This window comes from Macaca thibetana, chromosome 6, assembly GCF_024542745.1.
Source record: "Macaca thibetana thibetana isolate TM-01 chromosome 6, ASM2454274v1, whole genome shotgun sequence".
NCBI lineage: Eukaryota > Metazoa > Chordata > Mammalia > Primates > Cercopithecidae > Macaca > Macaca thibetana.
In genome coordinates, this window is record NC_065583.1 from 148858087 (window position 1) to 148878225 (window position 20139).

The 20139-nt window shown below is 34.8% G+C and overlaps 1 long non-coding RNA gene across 1 annotated transcript in view; it reads right to left on the bottom strand.

Moving 5' to 3' along the window:
• The window catches only part of LOC126955959 (uncharacterized), a 123014-nt gene that overhangs the window by 77193 nt on the left and 25682 nt on the right, over positions 1-20139 (bottom strand). The window contains exon 3 of the long non-coding RNA XR_007726208.1: positions 2683-2808. This is a non-coding gene — a long non-coding RNA (uncharacterized LOC126955959). The remainder of the gene's footprint in view (positions 1-2682; positions 2809-20139) is intronic.

The following is a 20139-nucleotide window of genomic DNA, read 5'->3' on the forward strand; positions in this document are numbered from 1 at the left end:
GTGTTTAAAAAAAATAGTTAATTCTTACTAATATGTATCTACTTATTATTAGAGAATGAACACTTTCCTTTGAAATTTGAAGTTCCAGAGCATTTTCCAAATAGAAAAAATTTCCAATTTAGCAAGTCTGTGTTGCATTGGATGGAGATGGGAGTTGCAGTTAGAAGCAGCAGCTGCTGAATCTTCCACTTGTATTCCTGGTACTTCTTTGTAAATTTGCTCCACATATGTTACCTTCTCTACTCCACCATTTTATTTTCCCACCAGACAGACTTATAAGATTTATTTGAACTCAGGATATTGCAGAAAGATGACTTCATGACCTGATGTTTTTATGGCTTGGTCAAGTGTGTATCTAAGATGGCTAAAACAAATCAGCATTTTTATCAAACTCATTTTTGTGACACTCACTATTAAGAAAGATAAGAAAACTATTCCATATTATACAGTTGGATCTTTCTATTTGATATGTTTCAGGCATTATACTTTAATTTGGAGAGATATAAAAATATATCTTATTATTTCTGGAATGTTATAACAAAATACCATAAATTTGATGGTTTTTTAAAATTTTAATTTCTTAATGCTTATTTTCAGATTCGAAGGATACACATGGAGGTTTATTAGAAAGATAAGTTGCATGATGTTGAGATTTGGAGTATAGATTAATCTGTCCGCCAGATGGTGAGCATAGTTCCCAATAGGTAGATTTTTAATGCTTGTCCCCCTCCTGCTCTTCCTGCTCTTGTACTTCCTGGTGTATATTGTTCTTACTTTTATGTCCACATGTACCCAATGTTTAGCTACTACTTATAAAAGAGAACATGTGGTATTTGGTTTTCTGTTCTGAATTAGTTCTCTTAGGATAATGGCCTCCAGCAGCATCCATGTTGCTGCAGAGGACAAGATTTTGTTCTTTTTTTATGGCTGCATAATTTTCCATGGTATATATGTACCACATTTTCTTTATGCAATCCCTTGGTGGCTTTTAAATAACAGAAATTTATTTCATATAGTTCTAGAGGCTGGTAAGTCCAAGATCAAGTCACTGGCACATTCTGTGTCTGGTGAGGGACTGCTTTCTGGTTCTTAGAGTTTTCTCCCTGTGTCCTCAGATGGTGGAGGAAACAAAGAAAGTCTCTGGCATTCCTTTTAAAAGGATAATAATTCCATTAATGCTGGTTCTGCCTCATGATTTAATTAACTTCCAAAAGACCAATTTCCTAATATCATGGCAATAACCCAACTCTTAGGGTCTGAATGTCTGTCTCCACCCCACGTTTATAAGTTAAAACCTAATTCCCAATGTGATAGTATTAAGAGTTTGAGCTTTTGGGAGGTGATTAGGTCATGAGGCTAGGGTCTTCATAAATGGAATTGGTGCCCTTATAAAAGAGATCCCAGAGAACTTTCTTGCTGTCTTTCACCATGTGAGGACACAGCAAGAAGTCAACCATCTATGAACTAGGAAGTAGGCTCTCACCAGAACCCAGCCATTCTTGCACCCTGATTTTGGACTTTCTGGCCTGCAGAACTGTAAGAAAAAAAATTCCTCTTTATAATCCACCCAGTTTATGATATTCTGTTATAGCAGAGTCTGAACAGACTCAGATACCGGCACATTCGTGATTAGATTTCTACATGTGAATTTTAGGGAGGCACAAAGATTCAGGCCACAGCAGTATAATAATAATAATGCCGTAGGCATGTTGGTTTTCTATTGCTGCATAGATAATTATCACAACACAAACTTAATATCTTGAAATAACACACATTTATTATCTCATGGCCATTCAGGAGTTCAGTAATCGGGGCACAGCTTTGTTGGGTGCCCTGTTTGGGGTTTCACAAGGCTACAGTCAAGGTGTCAGCTAGACTACGTCGTCTGGAGGCTTGACTAGGAAAGAATCTGATTTTAAGCTTATTCAAATTTTGTCAGAATTCAGTTATTGGAGGCTGCATGACTGAGAGCCTCTGCTTTTCTGGGCTTTTGGCTGGAGGCAAACTTCCCATTTTAGGCCCTGGTCAGAGTTCCCAGGGCCCGCCCCCACTTCCTTGCCCCAGAGGCTTCCTTAACATGGCTGTTTACTTTATTTCGTCAGCCAGAAGACTCTTTCACTACAGTCTACTGGGATAAAATCTTATATAGGATAATAAAATCATAGAAGTGACATCTCATTTTCTTTACCATATAGTATAACCAAATCAAGTGATTCATTAGAAGCAAGGGACAGGTCTTGCCTGCATCCAAGAGGATGAAATTACACAGAGGGGTAGATAACAGGAGGTGAGAAATTAAAGATCACCTAAGGGTCTTTTCACAATGATATGTAAGAATTGTTATATTCACTTGGTTGGCTAGAGTCGCATATGTTTTTAATATTGTCTTGTCAGTGAAAAGAACTACAGAAACTACAGATTATGAGTCAAAGAATTCCAGAATATGAGCTGTTTTCTGTTAAATTAAACTTGCTATAACTTCTTGTGTGTTTCTATGGTCAGAAGAAGATGAGAATCAAGGGGGATATCTTTCTTAAAAATGCTCATCACTGAAGCACCCTTAGTCTAGGTAGATTTATAGACATACACAGACCATTATATAAATAATGCAGAAAATAGTTCTGCTCAGAAAATTATGAACATCTTGTTATTAGGTTAGTCTTAAAATTCTATTGAACTTACGCTCAATACTGTTGTGGTCAGAGAAATGTTTAAAAGACTTTAAATACTGGTACTTCCCCAGTACTAAAAAAAGTCTGACTGAATACTCTTTCATGTAATTTGGCCTATTTTAAGTTGTCTGCAAACCTGGAAAAAAGAGAAGATAAAAATAACTTTACTGTACATATAGAGAATATTTAAGTCACACTAATTTTACATTTTATAGAAAAATCTCTTCAAACTTGATTTTGTGATTTGCCATAAAGTTGGAGCTATGGTTATGTAAAAATAGCATAACTGAGATAATGCTGATAAATATGCATTACTATTGAAAATAAGGTAAAAATTGTAATAGCCAATTAGTTATTCCAACTACTCTTAATATTTCGTATATTTCCCCTTGAGCTTTTATTTTATGCAAATCCATACTTATTATGCTAGTTACCGGAATTGAATTAATTTATTGATTGCAAATGCACTTGTCAACATAATTAGTGTAATGCACCTCTACATTTACTGCTCGGTTAGACATATAAACAGTGTTCCTTAGAAGTTTAGGTCGACTAGCTTTTGAAGTTCTAAATATAGGAGAAGGTTTTAGCAGTAAAGTGCACTTAGCAAAATCAAACAAAAATCTATGTAATTGCTTTCAGTTGAAAACAGGGATGCTTACCTCTTTACAGATACAAGTGTGAATACATAAAGTGTTAAACTGCTAATGAGCAGTCTCAGAGCAGAGGAGAAGAAAATGAGACATTTTTCTTTGCTATTTGCTCCTGACAGACAGGAATAGTCAAATGCCTGCTCTGCAAATCTGAAAAGGCATTTGGGCATGTGCTTGAAGGTAAATGGGTAGAATAAATAGATGACTGTCATTGCTTCCTTCTATATACTAGGAAAATCACAATGCTTTCAGATAGAAATCATTAAGAAAACATTTCTCCAATTTCAAATAGGACTGTTTGTAAATTACCTTCACAGTGTTATTCAGATGAAAGAGAACAGCTTTCTTAATAGAATCAGATTATGTGTGAAGAAATCTGGTTTCCTCTGTAGACGATAAGATTCCTCATACCTATTTGCCAGAGTATAGCCAGGCTTTAATATTATAGAAAACTCTGAATATGACCCAACGAGGTTAAGGGTATGGGTCTTCCCCCATAGGTCATGGAGGAAACAAGTGAAAATAAATGTGCCATGTTTTTCATTACCTTCTGTATAGTTTTTATGGTCTTGTTTACAGTTTTATTAATCTAATATGTTTTCATGAGCCTTAAAAGTCATGTCAGTGTATGACCTTTTAAAAATGTATTAAAAATACGTTTCGAGAGTGTGTATACCCTGTAAATGTATATCCTGTCAACTCTTTCCCTCGTGGACCTATGCCCTAGCCCTGATCATATCTCTGCTCTGGTTAATTGCAAATATGTAGAACAATATCTAGAGTTGTCTTGCCTACTCACTCAACAAGGTATTTCTAAGACATGAATGACATCAAAAGATGTAGATGATGCCACTACGATGGGTTGAATAAAAATTATGCTGAATTAAAACATCTGTAAGAATATAAGGTTTGAATTTTCAACACCTTTATGTATCCATTGTCAAATGGTAGAAAAGTTTTGGGGATTTTTTTTTTTTTTTTTTTTGCCTTCAATGGGGGATTTTATTTAATATAACAACCAATGGAAGGAACATTTGAGAAGACAGAGTAATAATTAAAATAGGGATATACTTAGTGGAACAGTCAACATTACGACATTTTTTAAAACAAGACATCAGTACATTTTAAAATAACATACAAGTCCTTATTCCCTGTGTCTAAAGAATGAAGATAGTATTTTACTAAAGAGGAGAAAGATGATGCCCAAGGTTCCCATTTGTGCTAACTGTGGTCTTTCAACTGTATTCATTCAACAATCGGTGTTTAAAAAATATTTAATGACCTTCTTCTCTATGCAGAATATTTTGTCTGTTTTTCCAGGGAATAGAAAAATGAATAAATTACTATTCTAAACTAAATAAACTCAAAAATTAATATGGAATTAGATTATTATACAAACAACTATTTTATTGAAGAGAATGCATTAAGTGTGAAGCAAATACCCTTTGAGAGCACAAAGGAGGGAGCAAAACTTTGGTCTGTAATTGTCAGGGAAGACTTTGGAAAAACTGAATTTGCTTTTATCCTGGATGGTCATGTTTAATGTTAGAGGAAGGTTAATTTTAGATACATAATGAAATATCAACTTAAGTCTATAAGTAAGAAAGAAAAGGTATAGCCTATCTTTACGCATTTATCCTACATAAGAAGGTTTAAAGATAAGCTACTTCATTTCAAGGCACTGGTTTAAAGGTTGACAGTCAACTGTTATGGAGATTTTTGCTCTAAGTGCAAATAAATCTTTTACTTTACTTTTTTTAAATTTTACTTAAAGAGCTAGTGACACGTGTATCAAAAGATCTTCCCTATATTATATTACCTGCTTAGTGTTGAAGGTTAATGTATCTTAATAAACCCAAATGCTGGGATTTTATAAGGCAATACAATTTTTGAGATATTTCTTCTTTCTTAATTTCCTATGAAATTCAACAGCTTATGGTTCAACAAAAAAGTATGACTATATGTCAAATAGCATTATCTGAATTTTTTTCTCATTTTTAAAAAGGCCATGAACACTACTGTGAATTAATCTGAAGTAAAATCATCTTCCTGTTTTGAGGCTTTATGAACATGAATATATAAAAACTAGTATATCTATATATCCTGAGTTGCTGGCACAATCCAAATTTAAGCCTCTAGTTTTGAAGTAATTGTTTTTTTCAGATTTTTATTTTTATTACATGTTTACCAAAACAATGCTTTTTGATAAAATGCTTTGATCTTATTTCTTGTTTTAAATGTATTGCCACTAATTTGGAGTTACAGATTTAGCTCATTTATGAAAAATATCTATCATAAAACCTCATTTGCAGGGCCAATCTTTACTGTCAAACCACTCAGCTAAATCAGATACATTTTCTGTCAGAAAAAGTTTTTTCATTTTTCAATTCAAATAGCTATTTTGAGGAATATTATAAAAATCAATGAGAACTAAAAGTATATCTCGTGAAACTGATCACTAAAAACAATTAAGATAAAGTTCTAATATAATTAATTTTTCCATTTTTAAATTATAAAAACAGATGACCAATACACCATTTCTCATATAAAGCAGGAAAATGATAAAAGGCATGGTATATCTCTAGTAAAATTATGTACAGGTATTGAATACTGCTGACTGGCTTTGGAGAATGATTAAACAAGAAATATGTTATAAGATAAAATGGTAGAAACAACTATGGTTTGAATGTGTCCCCTGAGTTTCATATGTTTAAAAATTAGTCCTCAAATCCATATGTTGATGGGGTAGACCCCATTATATGACTCATGGTTTTAAAAGAAGAGGAGAGACCTAAGTGGAAATGTACCTTTTGCCCTTCCACCCTTCTATCAAAATTTGAGGCAGCAAGAAGGCCCTCACCAGATGTTGAGCAAATTCCAGTGCCAGGCCCTTGGACTTCCCAGTCTCCAGAACCATGAGCTGAATTTCTTTTTTTAAATAAATTATCCAGTCTGGTACTTTGTTATAGCAACAGAAAACAGACTAAGACAAGAATTGAATGTAATTGAATAAATGTTTCATGTTATGGTTTGATACAATGGGTTCTGACAACTTTATTAATGAACACACATTGAATCTGAAAGAACCCATGTGAAAGTTTTTATCCTTGGGGTCTATTTACTGCATCTTATAAAAATTTGGCATTCCCAGAAGGCATTCTGGTTACATTTAAAATAATCGGTATGGTAAATCTGTACTGCTTTAGCTCTTCCAAGTCACTTTTTTCCCAGTCAAGGTACGTCCTAGAGAAGGATATTGACAATAGTGGAAAATAATTGATTACAATTATATAAAGTAGACATTTTTGGCATTCAGTGCTTTCTACTAATTTTCTTTGTTTTAGTCTCCCATGGCTCTCCCTCAAGAGCAAGAAATTCTTTGACAAGAGTCAAGAAGAGAAAAAGATAAAGTCATTAAAAAAATTGTCGTTATTACCATCACTCCACTTTATCGTATATCTGAATTCTGAATTCTGAAATCTATTTGTGAGTCCAAACACCCAATTTCTATGTTATCTAACATCATAATCAGCTTTAACATGTGTATAAGAGGTGAAAACCCAAGGCTCTATGGATTTATGATTAATCATCAAAGAAACCTTTCCTCTGTTTGCTGAGGTTTTTGGTGTCATATTAAGAGCAATGGATTATATTAAGATTTGGGATGGGTAGCCCTATATCTTTTTTTTTTTTTTTTTTTTTTTTTTTTTTTTTTATGTGGGAAAAGAAACAGTATGAACAAAGACTCATTCTCAGCAGATCAATTTAAGGAAAGAGTATAGTATATATAGAGGATCTGGAAATTAATTTCCTGAAAACTGTCCTGAGCATGCAATCCATGAAAAGCCATCACATACCTTTAGGTACACATACCTCAGTTTGAAAATTATGAATTTATCATACCTGTATATAGCTTAACCTGACCCAATCCAAGACTGTTTATCATGTGATCTCAATCCCTGGAGAAGGATAATCAAAGGATTCCAAAGAGGGCCCCAAAAGGTAAAGTTGGAATTGCAGCAGAGAAGTTTTGAGTAGCATTGAGGAACCTGCCATTCCAGTCTGATGTTCATCATCCTGCAAGTATTCCTGCTATCAAACAATGAGTGTAAAAGGTCCCCTAGTCCTTTGTAGGTGAAAGTAAGTGCAGCACCATCCTCCCCAAACCAGAAGATGGGTGTTGCTAACTGCCATACCAACAGAGGCAAGCAGATGATATAAATGAATGAAGCAGACAGGATATCATAAGAGAGGTGATGAGAGTTTGATAACAGAGAGGACATGCCTTATCCACAGGTAGAGGCAGCTATTCACCTCCTATCCCACTGTTGCTATATTTTCCACTTTCTACCTGGATTTTCATGTGAAATCGCCTGATATGTAAATGTAGGCAGTTAAGTCAACATTGTTATACAACACATTGCAAAATAAATCTCCAGATTATGTCTGCTCCATGGTTGTTAGCAGTCTCCTCCCAAAGGCAACATGGTTATTTGTTTGCCTCTGGTGAGACAACAAAGCAGTCTTGAATCAAAGTTTGGGTCTTCTGAAGTGAACCCAGCTTTCTCTCCAATTCTTATAACCCTTCACAACATATTGCTGGATCCTCACACGAGTCTTTTGAGTCTAAAGTGCAGAGTCAATTATTATGAAGTGATTGTTAATTGCCTCCTATTTAACTCCTTTAAGTGGGCTGCTTTGGATGATAAATTATTTGATCACTTTAAATAAGAAAAAGTATACGTGGAGCCATTCAGCTTAACAACATGCAGTAGCAATGGCCATTAGCAATCTCACCTTTTTCGCTTTTCTACATTATTGAATTCTAAAGTTCTAGACATACATGACTGTTTTGAATTGAATTTTGTCCTCCAGAAATGTATGTTGAAACTCTGTTAACCTATGAATATGACCTTATCTGGAAATAAGGTATTTGAGATATAAACAAGTCAAGACTAGATGATACTGGATTAAGTATACAATGGCCGGTGTTCTTTTAAAAATAGAGAAAGACAGAGAGATGCAGACACTCAAAGCAAAGATGACTAAGCAATAATAAAGGCAGAAATTAGAGCCATAGCACTGCAAGCCAAGGAATGCCAAGTATTACCAGCAATAACCAGGAACTAAGAAAAGACGAAGAAATATTTTTCTCTAGAGCTTTCAGAGTGAGCATGGCTCTGATGATTCCTTGATTTTTTGGCTTCTAGCTACCAGTGTTGTGAGAGAATACATTTCTATTGTTTTAGACAATCCATTTTGTGATACTTTGTTATGGCAATACTGAGAAACTAGCACAATGGTTATGTCCACAATTATCTGTATGGCTTAAAGCATGTATGTACTGATGACATAGAATATATGGTCTATCATTTTTATATGTTAATACTTTAAATAAATGGAGTTATATTCTCACTATCTTTTTGCTATCGTTCCCTGTTTTGGTTTAACTGTGGAATACTATTCCATTTATAAATAAATATATAAGTGTATAAACTACAATATGTGTATTTGTTACTTATTAATGGATTCTTAAATTGTTAACAATTAATGACTAATACAGATACAGCTTATATTTGTCTTTTTATACATATATGCATATAAATGAGTAGGTAATGCAGATTTTCAAATGTATGTAGTATTGCTAACTGGCTCCCCAAATTTTCTATACTAATATTTAACTCTATCAAGAATGTATAAGAAGCCCCTTGGCACCATGTTACTGCTGAAGTTAGTGCTACTAGAACAACATTACTGTTGTCAATTTTTTTTTTTTGAATGATTGGTGGTTTTGCTATTGAACTTAGTGTAGGGTTATTTTTTCTCATTTTAATTGGCAGTTCTCTGATTACTAGTGAAGTTTATAAAATCATATGTTCATTGGGGAAGTCAGATATTCTTTACTATGGATAACTCAGTCATAGCTTATTGTGGCTTTATGTTGATTTATTCATATTTCCCACAACAATATGTAATAAGGTTTTTAAATTTTGGATCACAATTCTTTGTTGGTCTTACATAATATAAATATATTTATCTAGATTGAGGCTCATATGCAACTCAATAAATATTTACTACAGGCAAAATTATTCTTTCTCTTCTCTGTGCTACCTTTACTGTTGTAAATATCACAATGTTTGTTACTTGATTGCTTCCTTGATTTCCTGTGAAATTGTGAGTTCTCTGAGAACAGGGCCAGTGATATTCTTCCCCTCTCTAGCCGAAGACACACACATAAGACCATATAACAACAGACATGAAGTGATTTGAAAAATGATTTTAGTCTTAAGGGGCTATTAAACACATTACCAGGGAGTACTGGATAATCATTTCTGGTAAAAGTTAGAGAATATTGTGCACAAAATAAGCCTTTTATTTGTGGTAAAAGTATTATAGTTAAGAACTGACAGACTAGATTTCTCAGTCCTTTATGTCCCTCAACATTTGACACAAAAATGCAGTAATATGGTTTGGCTGGGTACCCCCGCAAAATCTCATTTTGAATTGTGGCTCCCACAATTACCACGTGTTGTGGGAGGGACCTGGTGGGAGGTAAATGAATCATGGGGGTGGGTCTTTCATGAGCTGTTCTGACAGTGAATAAGTCTCATGACATCTGATGATTTCATAAACAGGAGTTTTGCACAGGTTCTCTTCTCTTGTCTGCCTCCATGTGAAATGTGTCTTTCACCTTATGCCATGATTATGAGGCCTCCCCACCCACGTGGAACTGTGAGTCCATTAATCCTCTTCCTTTTGTAAATTGCCCAATCTCAGGTATGTCTTTATCAGCAGTGTGAAAAGGGACTAGTACAGTAAATTGGTACCAGTAGAGTGGGGCACTGCTGTAAAAATTCCCAGAAATGTGGAAGCTACTTTGAAATTGGGTGACAGGCAGAGTTTGGAACAGTTTGAAGGGCTCAGAAGAATACAGAAAAATGTGGAAAAGTTCAGAACTTCCTAGAGATGTATTGAATGGCTTTGAACAAAATGCTGATAGTGATATGGACAAAGAAATCCAGGCTGAGGTGGCCTCAGATGGAGATGAGGACCTTATTGGGAACTGGAGTAAAGGTAACTCTTGCTATGTTTTAGCAAAGACAGTGGCAGCATTTTGCCCCTGCCCTAGAGATTTGTGAAACTTTGAACTTGAGGGAGATGATTTAGGGTATCTGGCAGAAGAAATTTCTAAGCACCAAAGCATTCAAGAAGTGACTTGAGTGCTGTGAAAAGCATTCAGTTCTAAAAGGGAAACAACATAAAAGTTCAAAAAATGTGCAGTCTGATGATGTAATAAAAGAGAAAAACCCATTTTTTGAGGAGAAATTCAAGTCAGCAGCAGAAATTTGCATAAGTAACGAGGTGCCAAACGTTAATCATGTAGACAATAGGGAAAATGTCTCCAGGATATGTCAGAAGTCTTTGTGGTAGCCCCTCCCATCATAGGCCCAGTGGCCTAGTGGAGGAAAATGGTTTCCTGGCCTAGGCCCAAAGCCTTCCTTCTCTATGCAGCCTACGGACTTGGTGCCCTGAGTCCTAGGTGCTCCAGCCATGGTTAAAGGGGACCAAGGTACAGCTTGGACCATTGTTTCAGAGGGTGCAAGTTGCCAAATCTTGTAAGCTTGCACATGATGTTGAGCCTGCGAGTGCATAGAAATCAAGAATGGAGGTTTAGAAGCCTCTGCCTAGATTTCAGAAGATGTATGGAAATGCCTAGACGCCCACAAAGAAGTTTGCTGCAGGGGCAGGGTCCTCATGGAGAACCTCTGCTAGGACACTGCATAGGGCAATGTGGGTTGGAGCCCCCACACAAAGTCCCTATTGGGGCACCACCTGGAGCTAGAAGAGGGCCATCGTCCTTCAGACCCCAGAATGGTAGATCCACTGACAGCTTGCACTGTGCACTTGGAAAAGCCACAGACACTCAGTGTCAGCCCATGAAAGCAACCAGGAGGGAGACTGTGCTCTGGAAAACCACAGGGTCAAAGCTGCTCAAGGACCTGGGCGCCTCCTTTTTACATCAGCATGATGTGGATGTTAGACATGGAATCAAAGGAGATTATTTTGGTGCTTTAAGATGACTGCCCTGCTGAAATATGAACTTGCATGAGGCCTGTAGCCCCTTTATTTTGACAAATTTCTCCCATTTGAAATAGGTGTATCCATCCAATGCCTGTGTTCCCACTGCATCTAGGAAGTAACTGACTTGCTTTTATTTTACAGGCTCATAGGTAGATGGAATTTGCATTGCCTCAGATGCAACTTTGAAATGTGCACTTTTGAGTTAAGGCTGAAATGAGTTAAGACTTTGGGGGACTACTGGAAAGGCATGATTGCTTTTGAAATGTGAGGACATGAGATTTGAAAGGGGTCAGGGGTGAAATTATATGGTTTGCCTATGTCCCCTGCAAAATCTCATCTTGAATTGTAGCTCCCACAATTCTCATGTGTTGTGGGAAGGACCCTGTGGGAGGTAATTGAATCATGGTGGGTCTCTCCTGTGCTGTTCTCATGACTGTAAATAAGTCTCATGAGAACCGATGGTTTTATAAAGGGGAGTTTCCCTGCACAAGTTCTCTTCTCTTGTCTGCTGCTATGTGAGATGTGCGTTTCACCTTCCACCGTGATTGTGAGGCCTTCCCAGACATGTGGAACTAACTGTGAGTCCATTAATCTTCTTTCTTTTGTAAATTGCTCAGTCTCTGGCATGTCTTTATCAGCTGCAAGAAAATGGACCAATACATGCAGCCAGGATGTATTTTCTTTCTTAGATTGTCCAGTCTGTGTCCAAATATGTTGTAAAATGAAGAAAAAATATTGAGTCAACAAACATAGGAATATGAACTCACCAAAAGTCTGTGGTACTCTGATTTGAGAAAAACTTTGCACGTGTATTCTGATCAAAAAGGCATTTTCATAATCTTCAAAATTACAGTTCAGTTTACTTTCTTCTTCGTTTTTGTTTTGTTTTCTAGATGTGTATACATTATTATATAAATATACATATATATATTTGTTTATTATTATACTTTAAGTTCTAGGATACATGTGCACAACAAGCAAGTTTGTTAAATAGGTATACATGTGCCATGTTGGTTTGCTGCACCCATCAACTCATCATTTACATTAGGTATTTCTCCTAATGCTATCCCTCCCCTAGCTCCCCCCATCCAACTGGCCTGGTGTATGATGTTCCCTGCCCTGTGTCCATGTGTTCTCATTGTTCAACTCCCACTTTTGAGTGAGAACATGCAGTGTTAGGTTTTCTGTCCTTGTGATAGTTTGCTTAGAATGATGGTTTCTAGCTTCATCCATGTCCCTGTAAAGAACATGAACTCATTTTTTTTTTATGGCTGCATAGTATTCCATGGTGTATATGGGCCACATTTTCTTGATCTAGTCTATCATTGATGGACATTTGGGTTGGTTCCAAGTCTTTGATGTTGTGAATAGTGCCACTATAAACATACACATGCATGTGTCTTTGTTGCAGAATGATTTGTAATTCTTTGGGTATATGCCCAGTAATGGGATTGTTGGGTCAAATGGCATTTCTAGTTCTAGATCCTTGAGGGATCACTACATTGTCTTCCACAATGGTTGAACTAATTTGCACTCCCACCAATATTGTAAAAACCTTCCTATTTCTCCACATCCTCTCCAGCACTTGTTGTTTCCTGACTTTTTAATGATTGCCATTCTAACTGGTGTGAGATGGTATCTCATTGTGATTTTGATTTGCATTTCTCTGATGACCAGTGATGATGAGCATTTTTGCATATGTCTGTTGGCTGCATAAATGTCTTCTTTTGAGAAGTGTCTGTTCATATCCTTTGCCCACTTTTTGATGGGGTGGTTTATTTTTTTCTTGTAAATTTGTTTAAGTTCTTTGTAGATTCTGGATATTAACCCTGTGTCAGATGGATAGCTTGCAAAGATTTTCTCCCACTCTGTAGGTTGCCTGTTCACTCTGATGATAGTTTATTTTGCTCTGCAGAAGCTCTTTAGTTTAATTAGATCCCATTTGTATATTTTGGCTTTTGTTGCCATTGTTTTTGGTGTTTTAGTCATGAAGTCTTTGTCCATGCCTATGTTCTGAATGGTATGTCCTAGGTTTTCTTCTAGGGTTTTTATGGTCTTAGGTCTTACATTTAAGTCTTTAATCCATCTTGAGTCAATTTTTGTATACAGTGTAAGAAAGGGATCCAGTTTCAGCTTTCTACATATGGCTAGCCAGTTTTCCCAGCACCATTTATTAAATAGGGAATCCTTTCCCCATTACTTGCTTTTGTCAAATTTGTCAAAGATCAGGTGATTGTAGATGTGTGGTGTTGTTTCTGAGGCCTCTGTTCTGTTCCATTGGTCTATATGTTTTTGTACCAGTACCAAGCTGTTTTAGTTACTGTAGCTTTGTCATATAGTTTGAAGTCAGGTAGCGTGATGCCTCCAGCTTTGTTCTTTTTGCATAGGATTGTCTTGTTAATGCAGGTTCTATATGAATTTTAAAGTAGTTTTTTTTTTTTTTTTTTTTTTTTTTTTTTTTTTTTTTCCCAATTCTGTGAAGAAAGTCAGTGGTAGCTTGATGGGGATAGCATTGAATCTATAAATTACTTTGGGCAGTGTGGCCATTTTCATGATATTGATTCTTTCTATCCATGAGCATGGGATGTTCTTCCATTTGTTTGTGTCCTCTTTTATTTCGTTGAGCAGTGATTTGTAGTTTTCCTTGAAGAGGTCCCTTCACATCCCTAAGTTGGATTCCTAGGCATTTTATTCTCTTTGAAGCAATTGTGAAGGGGAGTTTACTCATGATTTGGCTCTCTGTTTGTCTAGTATTGGTGTATAGGAATGCTTGTGATTTTTTCACATTGATTTTGTATCCTGAGATTTTGGTAAAGTTGCTTATCAGCTTAAGGAGATTTTGGACTGAGACAATGGGGTTTTCTAAATATACAATCATGTCATATGCAAACAGAGACAGTTTGACTTCCTCTTTTCCTAACTGAATACCCTTTATTTCTTTCTCTTGCTTAATTGCCCTAGCCACAATTTCCAACACTATGTTGAATAGGAGTGGTGAGAGAGGGCATCCTTGTCTTGTACTGGTTTTCAAAGGGAATGCTTCCTGTTTTTGCCCATTCAGTATGATATTGGCTGTGGATTTGTCATATATAACTCTTTCTATTTTGAGATGTGTTCCATCAATACCTAGTTTTTTGAGAGTTTTTAGCATGAAGGGCTGTTGAATTTTGTCGCAGGTCTTTTCTGCATCTATTGAGATAATCATGTGGTTTTTGTTGTTGGTTCTGTTTATGTGATGGATTACATTTACTGATTTGCATATGTTGAACCAGCCTTGCTTGTCAGGAATGAAGCTGACTTGATCGTAGTGGACAAGCTTTTTGATGTGCTGCTGGATTCAGTTTGCCAGTATTTTATTGAGGATTTTCACATAGATGTTCATCAGGGATATTGGCCTAAAATTCCTTTTTTTTTTTTTTTTTTTTTTTTCTGTGTCTCTACCAGACTTTGGTATCAGAATGATGCGAGCCTCATAAAATGAGTTAGGGAGGATTTCTTCTTTTTCTATTGATTGAAATAGTTTCAGAAGGAATGGTACCAGCTCCTCTCTTTACCTCTGGTAGAATTTGACTGTGAATCCGTCTCATCCTGGACTTTTCTTTGGTTGGTAGGCTATTAATTATTGCCTCAATTTCAGAGCCTATTATTGGTCTGTTCAGAGATTCAACTTCTTTCTGGTTTAGTCTTGGGAGAGTGTATGTGTGCAGGAATTTATCAATTTCTTCTAGATTTTCTAGCTTATTTGTGTAGAGGTGTTTATAGTATTCTCTGATGGTAGTTTGTATTTCTGTGGGATCGGTGGTGATATACCCTTCATCATTTTATTATTGCATCTATTTGATTCTTCTCTCTTTTCTTCTTTATTAGTCTTGCTAGTAGTCTATCTATTTTGTCAATCTTTTCAAAAAACCAGCTTCTGGATTCATTGATTTTCTGAAATTTTTTATGTATCTCTATCTCCTTCAGTTCTACTCTGATCTTAGATATTTCTTGCTTTCTGTTAGCTTTTGAATTTGTTTGCTCTTGCTTCTTAGTTCTTTTAATTGTGATGTTTGACTGTCAATTTTAGATCTTTCCTGCTTTCTCTTGAGGGAATTTAGTGCTATAAATTTCCCTCTACACATTGCTTTAAATGTGTCCCAGAGATTCTGGTACATTGTGTCTTTGTTCTCATTGGTTTCAAAGAACATCTTTATTTCTGCGTTCATTTTGTTATTTACCCAGTAGTCATTCGGGAGCAAATTGTTCAGTTTCTACTTAGTTTTGCAGTTTTGAGTGAGTTTATTAGTCCTGAGTTCTAATTGGATTGCACTGTGGTCTGAGAGACAGTTTGCTGTGATTTATGTTCTTTTACATTTGCTGAGGAGTGTTTTACTACCAATTATGTGTTCAATTTTAGAATAAGTGTGAAGTGGTTCTGAGAAGAATGTATGTTCTGTTGATTTGGGGTGGAGAGTTCTATGGATGTCTATTAGGTCCGCTTGGTCCAGAGCTGAGGTCAAGTCATGGATATCTTTGTTAACCTTCTGTCTTGTTGATCTGTCTAATATTGACATTGCAGTGTTAAAGTCTCCCATTATTATTGTGTGGGAGTCTGAGTCTCTTTGTAGGTCTCTAAGGTTTCTTATATATCAAACAGACATATAATGAGCTTAGATATGATAATAAATGAAAGTTATTTATGAGTTTTTATTTAAAAAATCCCAAGAATAACAAGTTTATTCTTTCAGTCCAAATTAATGTTTGAAATAACAAAGTTATTTTATATTTATTTGGAGATTTAGGCTACATAATTCCTATGAGATCACTGAAAATATTATTAACCCTAGTCCTTCTTAATTAGACTCTATCTGTATTCTGATGAATAGTGTATGTAGCAATGAGAAATACTGGTTTATGTCTTAGCACTTAGCTGTACATTTTGAGATGCATTGATAGTTCTTGTCATTTACATTATGTGTGTGTCATCTCCTTGGCAATATGCTAACAACATGTCATTATGATTGAGAATGCAAGGATTAATTTCCAGGAAAGCAATGATCTGACTTGATCCATTATCTGCAAGCAAGTAACATTTTTTACTTTTCTTTCAAAGTTTCTATGTGAGAGAATAACCATCATAAATGGTATTTATAACATAAAAATTAAAAACAATGTATTTGCACAACTATCTAAATATATTGAAATTATTATTTTTTAAAATAATACAATTAAATGTTGTTAAAAACACATAAAAGTTTTATAAATGTGGGATGCATGAACTACATAAATCAGTACATCTTTATTAAGAGGCAGGATTATTCCCAAATGCATGCATCAATTAGACTAATGTATTTTTAATTGTTTATCATTTTCATCATAGTTTTTGCTGTACTTATTTCTATTTTAATATGCATTATTATAATGCAGAGACAATAGCATGTTTAGAGAACACTGGGTAATATCATGGATTAAAAAAAACTAGGACATATAGTTCTTGATGTGTAACATACCTCCTTCTCCATCGCTACCTTTCTGTGACTATGCCAGCAAACAAAAGGCAGAAAATAAGCAATAATTCCTCCTACAGTGTTGTAAGAGACCTAGTAACAGATAACTAGTGATATATCTCTATAGTAATATACATAGTGATATGTAGATATGTTTATGTAAAATAGTCCAAGCAATTGCTGAAAATGTAGCATGTAGTTTTCCTGCTCAATTTCCAACAGGAACATAATATTAGCAAAGTATATTTATAAACATAAAATTTAACAGGGAAAAAACTTGCCTTAAATTATATGAAGGAGCCATAGCTAAGTTTCTATTGTAGACATCACACCATACTAATTTACCACGTTTTTAATAAAATGTTTAGTCAAAATCGAATAGGTACAAAATGGCACCGGGCTTGAAGAAAGTGGTGCGTTAAATGTGGGCACAATTTTATTGTATTTAGACTGTTGGTGACTCAGATATTCTCTATTGAATATATACATATATATCACATAGAAAATGCAACTAACCCATATGGAAAAGAACTGGAAGAATAACTTAGTAACTGCATTGTTATTATTATGCCCACAGGGTCAGTGAAATACCTGTATATAGAACTACAAATAGTTACAATTTAAAGTTTACATGTAAAAATGTATTACTATAAATATATATCCACTGATATGTAAAACAATCACAACAGTCTGATTATGTTTTATAAGATCGTTACATACAGAATTACAGGATTTCTGCTTTATAACAATACTTACAAGTCGGATTTTCCTTTCCCCTTTGGACAGGTAACCAAACTTAAAAACATAAACTATTTCGAGAAATAAACTTGATACCAAGGAACAAAGTAGATACCAGAACCCTCATGTCATATTGAAAACTTGATTCAAATTCCATTGCTCTAACATTTGTGATATATGTTTAATTAAAGGTTTACCTATTTTTATTTTTTAATTAATCTTATTTACTTGAGTAAATGAAATTATAAATGTTGTTCTATTTCACTCGGGCTGCTACAACAGAAACACCATAAACTGGGTGGTTTATACAGCAAATGTTTACATATCACAGTTCTGGAGACTAGGGAGTCCCAGATCAAGGCACCAGCAAATCTGGTGTCTTGTGAGGCTGTGCTTTCTAGTTCTTCTTCTGTGTCCTCACATGACTGAAAGGTGTAAAAGATCCCTCTGGATTCTCTTTTATAAGGGCACTAATCTCATGCATTAGGGCTCCATCCTCATGACCGAATAATCTCCAAAAGACCCCACCTCCTAATACCATCACTTTGGGGGTCAGGATTTCAACATAGGAATTTGGGGGGATACAAATCTTCAGTCATGGCAATGTATATGTGTGAGTAGCGAGTGCGAAGTATTATGGATAATGTCTAGTGTCTTTATATCAGAGAAGGGACCACCAAATTGCTGCTCTGACATTATCCAGATTGATTTGATATTTACATTGAAGACCATTTGCAAGTGATTTGTGGGAACAGACAAAATGCCAAATAACAACAGAAAACAGTGTCCAAAAGAGAGCATTCTTTCTTGATAAGCTAACAACAAGTAAAATTGGTGTGTATATTGATGTATCTAGTAGACAACATTTAAAGCTATATTTTCTCCTGTAAGGTTATTTTGCAATTTGATTACCTATCTATTTACAAATATGATGAAAATGTGTCTCACTACCCAGGACATTTTCATTTTAACCATTGTCTTTTTGGTGTATTTTTTATTAACACCTCATTTTACTCTCAAAAGAGCCCTGATTTGGACAATAAGTTATGTGGTTACTTTATAAATCACAAATATAATTAAAACACTTTTCACCTTTGGTCATATTTGACACAGATCTCAAAGGAAAATGTATAATAGTGTATTTTGCATGTGAAAATGCTGGAAGCAATAAAAAAAATCCCTGAAATTTCACTGAAAAAGTAAATTTTTCATTAGTGGTGTATGTAATCAGAAATTGTTCTAAGACTATATTTTCTAACACATGTTATGTCTGGTAAATAAATAAAAAAAATGAAGTCAAAAGGAGCTTAGAAGTTATCTACCTAGTATTTTCAAATGTGTCTTCTCGTTTACATAAGCAGTAATGTGTATAAATGTTTGAGAAATGCTGAAGTGCTTTACAGTCCTAATATTTCAGAAATGAAACTGAGTTTGGGAAAGATCAAGCTACATCATTAAGCCAGTTGTACCAGAGTCAGGACTGAAAGTCAATTACATTGACCTGATCAATTTAGTTTTACTACAGCATTGGGAATTTAATCATTAAGGAGTAACTGGACCACAGTTGTGTACATTATTCCAGAAATATCAAATCTATAAAATGCCTCCATAAGACACACAAAAAAAGTATTATCATGAAATTCACAGTTTAAATAAATCAGTTTTGTATAAGACATAAAAAAGAATTTATTATTACTAAATTCACAGTTTAAATAAATCAGTTTTGTATATACATACACACACACACACACACATATATATATAAAATACACTGTGTGAATAATCATTTTATCCTTCCTCTTGTATTTTCTTTTTGTATGTAGCATGGTGACCTATAGTCCAATACTGAAATGGAATACACATTAGGTTTCTTTTCCTTCCTAAATTGTAATTATTTCCTAAATTATAATTATAATACTGTTCTTCCTTAGGAAGCCATATCATTTTGTTATGTGTTTTAATTTAAATTACTTTCAGTCTGCTTCTGTTTTGATTATTTTAAAAGGCTGCATTGAGATTAATTTCAGTAGTATTACTGTATATAATTTAAATAAAAAACATGAAACCAAATTACCACAGACTTATGCAGTATTTAGGGAAGGCAGCTTAAGTTGGGGAAAAGTGGAATAAAGTACTACATACTATTGAAATGTGTAAATTAAATCTTTCCTGCTGTGTTAAGTAAAAGGATTGACATGAAATGCGTAGTTCAGAATTAAAGTGCTAGGAGTTTACATAAGGAGCTATGTGAGTGAGCAAAGAAGGATTATCCTAGGAAAGAAACAATAGCTGTTCTTTTAGGGAGATTTAAATAAGATTAAGTAAGCACACTCAAATTGTTCTTTCTCCTTTTGTAACATTATATTTTACTGCTTGTTATTTTATTTTTAGAGTAATTACATTTACCTACTTTTATTTGTAAAGTAGAGAAAATAGCACACTTTTTCATCTATATATGTAATTGCAGAATGGTAAAATGGTGCTAATTTGATTGAGTGCCGTATT